Here is an 8,415-nt window from a genome sequence, read left to right as displayed (position 1 = left end):
GTACTGGCAGCCACAAAATATAGGTATAATGGGTGTCGATATGGACGGGCTTGTAAAGATCACAGTCAGCTCCCAATTAACAAAAAAAGGATAACGAAAATAAATACCAAATACCAACAAAAAAAGGGGAAAGTTGCGCCTCCCGACTGTCCTTTTTTTCTGTCTATTTGCTTTCTTTTTTTAGCGCCTGGACTTGCGGCAGGATACGCTTCTAATTTGTTTACAAGCGTTGGCCACCTTTCAGGGTGCTGGCCTTCATTACACGCAGAGAAAAATTGTCCTCTTTAAGGTTTCCAAAGGACACAATATTCTAGGAAATTAAGCTAAACTTATTCCCTAAAAGAATGTAAATCGCATTAGTATTTATTTGAATGTATTATTGAAATGGCCCGATGTCCTAAATATTTTTGAAAGGACATCTCACGGCTCCTGACGTGCCTTGGGCACATTATGCGCGATGCATGGTGTCCGATAAGGACTCGCAGCGCAGGACAACAGGCCCTGTGGGGGTTGGGTTGACTTTCCGACTGCTCCCGGCTCCGGGACAAATGATGTGAGCAACAATGGCATTGCGTGATGACCTTATGATGACACCCAGCTGATTATAAAGAAATATCCCGGACTCGGTTGCGTGATCGCCTCAAATTCAGCGGAAATGTTTGCAAGCAACGGTAAATTATGTAACACACGCGCAGGACACTGGGGGAGGGGCAGCGGCGGCGGACTCGGTTCGCTTTCGAAATCAGCGGAGCGCAGTGGCCTAAGCCCTGTTCCGAGTCCCTGGACAATGAATGTCCTTAAGCGGCTTTGCCGATGCTCATTTGCACGTATAACTCAGCTCCTCTCGACTGGAGTAAACTGGCTCGAACCCAGCCAGGCGTCAAGGCTTAGAGCTACACTGGAAGAAGTCGGCCGGCATTAGAAGTGGAAGGACAGTCCGTTCCGTTCGTGAGAAACTGTGACTGCGACCGGAAGCGTGACTGCGACTCGGCACGGACACAGATGCAGAGATATGCTCTACGGATGTCTGGTGTGCAATGTGTGTGTGCAACTATTTGTCCTCGAACCATTTCTCGGAGCTTTGCTTTCAGCTGCAAATTTATGGCCACATAAATAACATAACAGAAAAACCAGTGGCAGTGGCAGGGCCGGAAAGAGATGGGGCCGGGGCGTGAAAGACCAAACCAAACAGCCACAAAACTAGACTAAGCCGAAGGTACAATACTCTCTAATATGTATCTTGTGGTATCCTGACAAAGGTGGAGAGTAGTATCCATTCCATACCCTCTTTGGAAAGACCAAACCATACAGTCCCTAGCAATAGATATAGTAAGATACCCCTAGTATCTGTGGTATCATGCTAAAGCTTCACATTTTATAAATATTATCCATAAGCTAGATAGTAGTGACAGTAGAAAAGTAGTGTCCATTCCGTCATACCCTCTTTGGAAAGACCAGACCGTACAGCCCCTGGGGCCTGGCACAAAAAACCTGCTGCTAGCATTCATTCATTTCATATGCATATTTATAGCTTAAATAAATAACAAATAATACGGCCATACATTCTGGCACTCTCTTTTGTTTTAATAGCCGGCCAGAGGCGGAGCAGCCCGCCAGAAGGAAGCCCCGGCCCCCGCTCGGGGGCCATCATTTGCGTAGTTCGTTTCGATAAATATTAAATATGCATAAATAAAAATCAGCCGACAAATGAACAGCGAAAATGTTTGTTTGATGCCAAAACCCGAAAACTAGTCGGGAGGCTCTCGGGGGAAAAATCATGACAGTTTTCTGGGCATAAATCACTGCCATGTGGCCTAGGTATCTGCTGCTGTCCCGATAAGGCCCCGGAAGATAGCACCAATTTGTTGTGGCTAAATCTTTATCAGCTCCCAGCCGGCTTTCATGCAGTTTTTCGAGTGCCTCCGGGAGATAAATAAAAACCATGTAAGTGGTTAATTAAGCGCGTTTTGTCCGCGCGACTTTGCTCACAAATTGTAGCATATGTTGTGGGGTACCCCGATAAGATAGACCCCGATAGGGCCGACAAAAATGTAAATTAATGCAAAAGATATAGCCGGGAGGCATGGCCTAGTATTTATGAAATTAAAAAGCAGAGTTTCTGGCAAGGCTTGGAGGGAAAGCGATGACAGGACTCGCATCAGACCACATCCTCGAACGAAAGACGTTGTAAGGCATTCAATTTTCATCGTTTCCATCTCGGATAGTCGGAGGAGAGCACCGCCCGTCACTCGGATATGCGCTCAGATATGCACATTGTACAATATTGCATAAATTATTAATGGCAAGTTTTATTTATTTCCATTTTTTGCAGCCATAAACTCGTACGTACGTATTTTTACATATTTGAAGACAGTTGGCAGTCAGCAAACAACGCTCGCACACAAAAACAGATGCGGGGGATATAGACGGTCGGTGGATCGGTGGGTTGGTGGGTCGGGGAGTCCGTCAGTCGTCGCTCGTCATACTTCCGTGTTTGCATTTAATCATCGAAAGCCATGCAGCAGCAGGAGCAGGAGCAGTAGTGGCTCGCCCACACTCCTGGATAAAAGCCACAACCCCTTCTCCAATCACCCACCCACTTCCAGAGCCGGAGCCAGAGCCACTTTCAACTTTTATGGTATTTGCATTTGCTGGAAGTTATTCTTCGTTGACTCGCTTCTTCCTGCCGGCAATATTATTTTCATTTTATTACTTTGGCTGACAAAAAAGGCCACCAGAAGCACTTGATTAATCCGGGCTGGGGGCTTTAATCTTAAGGATAGAATCGGAGCTCCGGGCTGGCCAAAATAGTCGCCAATCGGCATGATTCGACTAGTTTATTTTGTTCTGTCACCCGGACTGCCGTGAATTGCTTGTTTTGGGCCAAGCCCAGTCAGCTTATCGGAGAAGGCCCACTACCCCCATTTACCTATTTCCCAACCAAAATACTCCATCAATAAACCAGGGCTGCTCCAGGACACTCGAAATCGAGGCACAATGAGGACGACAACTCTGTCAATTAGTTATCATGTTCGGTGTCAGCACAATATGATTTTGATTTAATTTTATGGCCCAGAGGCACGAGGTTGGGCAGTGGTTGGGGATCCCCAAATATTGTCCGGTATGATTATTCTGGATCTGCTGATAGCAACGAAAGCAAGCTCCCACATTCCATATGCCAACCAGAATGTCGGAAAGAGTTGAATATTCGGGCAGTCAGACTGCAGAATGCCATGAGGGGCACGGTTCGAAATGAAACAACAGTTTCGAAACTAAAATTCAGGCATGAAAGCCCTCACTCAAAGGTGCTCTGTGTTTCTTTCAGTGCATCGAAGCCACAACCCCCCGGGATACACAAATATCTTGTACTGCCCACTGATCCTTGCCGCACCGCAAACTGTTCCAGTATTTTTGCGTGTTTATGAAAAATTAAAAATGAAAATCTGTATCCTGCGTCCTCGTTGCAAAAGCCACGCGCCACGCCCCCAAAAGCGCCGCATGCCACATGCCACTGCCACTGCAGCAATAACAGCCATGGCCGTCCTTTGTCCACTAGACCGTTCCGTATTTTGATTAAACTTGGCTTTTACGTTGCATTGTTGTTGGCCATTGTTATTGTGACTCGGGGATGTCACAAAAAGCGGTCTTCTGGGACTGCCCCACTAGGTCCAGTTTGGTTTTCAATTCTGGTAGTTCTCTGGTATTCTCTAGTACTATTGGGTACTATCTCGAGGGAGGATAGTATCCTAAATATTTTCAGAGAGTATATCCATAGTCGAGTCTTCAGACCGATTTCGAGTTTTTCTGGCCTGACTCTGGCTTCGGGCTCTCTATTTGTTCTTATTGTTATTTTTTCCATTTCTCCTATTTTTTACTTGCATTTTGCATTGTTATTGGCCATTCTCTATATACGTGAGTATAAATATTTGTGGGGAGGTCTGTGTGGGCAGAGGGGGAGTCTACTTTGTTGTTGATTTAACGCTGCATAGTTTACTGCGGGAGGCTCCAGCCCCCCCACGGACTCGGACCCCATTCCTGCGGCTGTCCATTTGTTCTGAAACTCTGCCTTTGTGTGATTTGTATTTTTTCCACCGCGTCCGATCGCTTTTTGGGAAGGGCCGCAGACTTTTTGCAACTATTTGCCAGGTACATGGGCATAAAATAATTTGCAAGTGATTCCAACATTAACGAGAAGAATGAAAGCATTAAAAATGCAAAAAGCGTTGGCTCATTCATAATGCATCAGCGAAATAAGAGAAAGAAGGGAGTGTATTGGCCAAAGGGTGGTTGGTTTGCGGATGGCTTGGTCGGGTTCGGGTTTGGGTTTGGATCTGGGTGGCTCAACTGCAATTGCATGAATAACATATGACGGTGGGAGGGAGGGGTGAAGGGAGACGGGCTTCCAAAGCCACTTTAATCAACTCTTCTGCGGTGCATTTCAAAGCAAATGTCAGCCAATCCAGGCGATCCGAGTAAAGCCCCCGAACAAAACCAAAACTGAGCTGTCAACGCCTCCCCAATCCAATGCCAGCCCCCGTCCCCATCCCCGCCCCATCCCATCTGTCCCTCATGGTAGATTACACAGCTTTTCGCTCGCTGTCCTGCTGCGCCGTTCCTGCTGCCGCTCCAGCTGCATGCAAATCCCTTTTTGACACTTGACCGGTCGACCAGAGCAGGTCAAGCACGCCCCACCACCCGTTCGGCCCGTTCTCATTTCCTTGATGGCTTCGTGGGTGTCATAATTTGTAATCCTGCAGCGCTGCCTGTTTAATTTTCACACCTTTGTGCTCGTCGGGCAGCAGCTCAACTGCTCAACTGGACACACGACCGACGCGGCTTAAAGGGCTCAACTGGACAGGACTCTGGTCATCCCAGCACGGTGGAACACTTGACCCCGGCGAGCAAGTTAATCAGAGGACAAGAATCATTAGAAAATTGCACGCTTTTCGGGCTTAGCAGATGGCTGTGCGGGGCTCTGAAGAAAGCCATTTTAAATAATAAACTAAAATTCTGATAAAATATAACCATTAGGTGTAAGTCGTAAAAAATCAATTTAGAAATGGGCGGAAAGCGTACACTCTTCATATATTGTGCGCAGGTTTATGACTGACAAGAGTCGTCGGTGCGTCAGACTTTAAGAGATTTTGGTGGCGGGGTTAAGTAGATACATTTGGATATTCCACACAATCGTTTAGCACGATAATCGAAATGGATTTGCCCCTCGAGTGCTTGCCTCTTGTCTGTCTAATGCAGCACCCCGCGCCCAGTCCCTCCCTCGGCCAGCGGAACAAAGCCCGGTTATGGCGAACCACAAACTGGCCTGCACTGGAAACAACTCCTGAAGTGTTTCGGGTTCTTCAGACTGGTTATTGACAGAGAACACAAACACACTAGCAATGTTTCTCCCAGTGCTGCAGAGGACTCGGATCAGAGGAGAGGAGACTGCGTCTCAGCCTGGCGCTCGCCATCATCAAGTTGGCGTGTTTATGGGCCAAGCGGCACAATTAACATGTCGCGGCTTTTAGCGTCTGTGGCAGCAACAGCAACAGCAACAGCAACAGCGGCAGCAGTCGGAGTCGCAGCAACAAAAGTAAGAGCCACATCGGCAGCAGCAACAACTCGGAGGCAGCTTGCACAAAATGACATATGAGGCGCATAATTGAAACTTCAAAGGAGCAGGGGCGGCGTCGCATCGGCATCGGCATTCGGGGCATAAATTAGGTGGCTGATCGGTCCGGTGCGGCCTCTCAGACTGTGCTGCCTCGCAAAGGTGAGGAGTCGCTCGACGTCGAAGACGTCATCGTTTTAGTTCCATTAGCGACGTGTGGCAGCGGCACCGGCAGCCACATTAGCTGCAGTAGCCCCCCTTTGTCGTGCCGCGCCCTTCCATTAGCACAACACACATCCCGAATCCCGTAGTTGGCATAGTTGTTGCAACATGGAAATCAATAAAATCTGCGTGTGCGGTGATCTGTTATGGCGTCCGGATCGGGAAGTGCGAAGATTCATCTCCTCAGCAAACAGGGATCTACGAATTCGGGGTCCCAGACACTTCTAGTGTCTTCTCCTAGTGGCCGCCGCCAAGTTCAAGGGGAGACCGACCGCGGAGGGAAATGAAAAATGTTGTCTCACTGTCGGCGTTCGAGTTCCCCCGATTTCCATATTTTGCGCCATAAATTAAGCACTTGAACCACTTAAGAGAAAACCCCAATTGTTGCAACCAAAGATAAGAAAATTGAGCGTTTTGTCGAAACCGGAAGAAGATATAGCAGGGCCGCGTGTGGGAAAAGTTCTCGCGGAGCGGAGGAAATCAGAAAAGAAAAGCCCGCAAAGGGCGGGCAAACACGCAACAAATCTGTCGGTAACTTGCATTTGCTGGCACACTCGGCGGGCCGAAAAATCCATATGTGGAGGCACCTTCGAGCCAGGCCAAGACACTCCGCACAGAGTTCCATTTTCCTCGGCTGCCAGTTGGCAGACACTTTGCTGCAGCTTAAGCACCGCCAGACACGCCAAAGGCAAACAAAGTCAATAGCCAGACGGCTGGGAAGCTCAGCTTCGGAGCTTCGAAGTCGGGTCGGGCTCTGGGGAAGTTCCAGATAGAGCACAGAATACAGAATCCCTTACAGAATCCCCAAAATATAAAGTGTATAACTGGGAAGGAGCTAGGCACGGACTAATCCAAGCCCTACTCCTTTTCAAACCGTCTCTGAAATCCCGCGTACTCCAGCAGTGGATGGAGAGTATAAAACGGTTCATTCCGCACGAATGAACGCCTTGGCTTGGTTCAACTCATTCACGAACCCCCCAGCGATCCTGGCCCAGGGACTGGACGGACAAAGGATGAGAGGCAGGACGGCAAAAGGAAGCCCAAGTGAAGCGTAAACATTTTACACTTTTGTGTGCAATGAAAGCGACGCCATCTTGATGGGGATGTGGATGTGGATGTGCCTGGGGATGGGGAGAGGCCGCCCGAAGAACGGGTTTAGGCCCTCCCCAAGGACTTCGAACTGGGCATGCGATACTGGAGCGCATAAAATCACTTGAGCTACGCCCCGCTCCTGAGCTCCCCTGCACTTTCGGCCGCGAGCCTTTCACTTTCCTATCGCGCCTGCTGCCCCATTCGTCATAAATTCGGTTCGTTATGGACTGGCTCGTAAAGCGCCTGAGAAATGCGACAAAAATGCAACAGCACACGCCAGGGGCATATGGTCTTGCTCGGGCCGGGATGGCACTAAGTGTGGTTCGGTTGGCTCGGCGGTTTCTGGTGTTTTCCTGGTGGCTTCGCTTCATCTCGGCATCCTGGCCAAGGGAGGCAGAAGCAGCAGCGGCGTAAGCCAAAATGCAAATGTAAAGCAACACCTCGCAGCGCCCTGTGCTGCCACGCCCACCACGCAAAACATTTGCATTAATCATGTTTGCGTTGCATTATGCAGCAGCATACAGTGCGAAATGCCAGGAGCCGCCTGCCCTGCCGGCGGAAAGGGGCGTGGCCAGGCTTTAAGCCCCTCAGCACACACACTCCACACTCCACCAAGGGGGGAGCGCCGGAAGGGATCTCCGGGCGGGGGACCGGGCAGAACCTCATGCATAAATATTTTTTTGCATAAACAAAAGTGTTGAAAATGCAATTTGCTTGGCTGTGGCGAGGGGATGCGGTCTGGAGCTTAGAGTGAGGTCAAACCCACAATAAAACCCCAGAAACTAAAACATACAGAGATGCACGAGAGTGGGGATGTGAAAACAAAAACAAACCGGCGGCAGTACACTTACAATGGAGGGACTCGGCAGCAGGGATGGGTGGGACACCGAATAATATTCAAGTGGAAACCAAGAATAATTTATTTATAAAATATAACATATTATGTCAAATATATGTTCCCCAAACCGTGGGCCACCAAAAAGTCTCGCCCTGCTTGGACTGAGTCCGACCCATGCGACCTATGCCGCGTATGCGTGGGCTCCCAGTCCACATCGCGTATACGCACTGTAGTCACACCCCCGGGAGAGACTGAAAAGCATAAGCACTGGCGGCGGAGACGGTAACACATTTATATGGCAAACTGTTTTTAATGCTTTTAATGCGCCAAAGTGTTGTTTCATTTTCATTATTTGCACAAGCTGCCACACATTTAAATGCCGGAGCTCCCCCGCCGCCCCCTGGCAGGGTGTGTGTGCAGCTGTTGAGCTATAATCATAATTTCATAAAGCACATTTTCACAAAAGCTTTCAGAACCCTAAACTGCATTGTAATTACAGCGAAAGCGCTGGCAGGCGGGCTTGGGCGAGGGGATTGGACACTGCAGAGGGCGGCGCGGGGGTGGGGTGTCGCCACAGAGGACCAAAGGACCCGGCGTACTGCGCGCATTACGCTACTGCGCGCCAAAGTCAAGGAGCGAAAGGATAACGATAACC

This window comes from Drosophila bipectinata, chromosome 2L, assembly GCF_030179905.1.
Source record: "Drosophila bipectinata strain 14024-0381.07 chromosome 2L, DbipHiC1v2, whole genome shotgun sequence".
NCBI classification, from domain to species: Eukaryota; Metazoa; Arthropoda; class Insecta; order Diptera; family Drosophilidae; genus Drosophila; species Drosophila bipectinata.
This window is presented reverse-complemented; position numbering follows the sequence as displayed.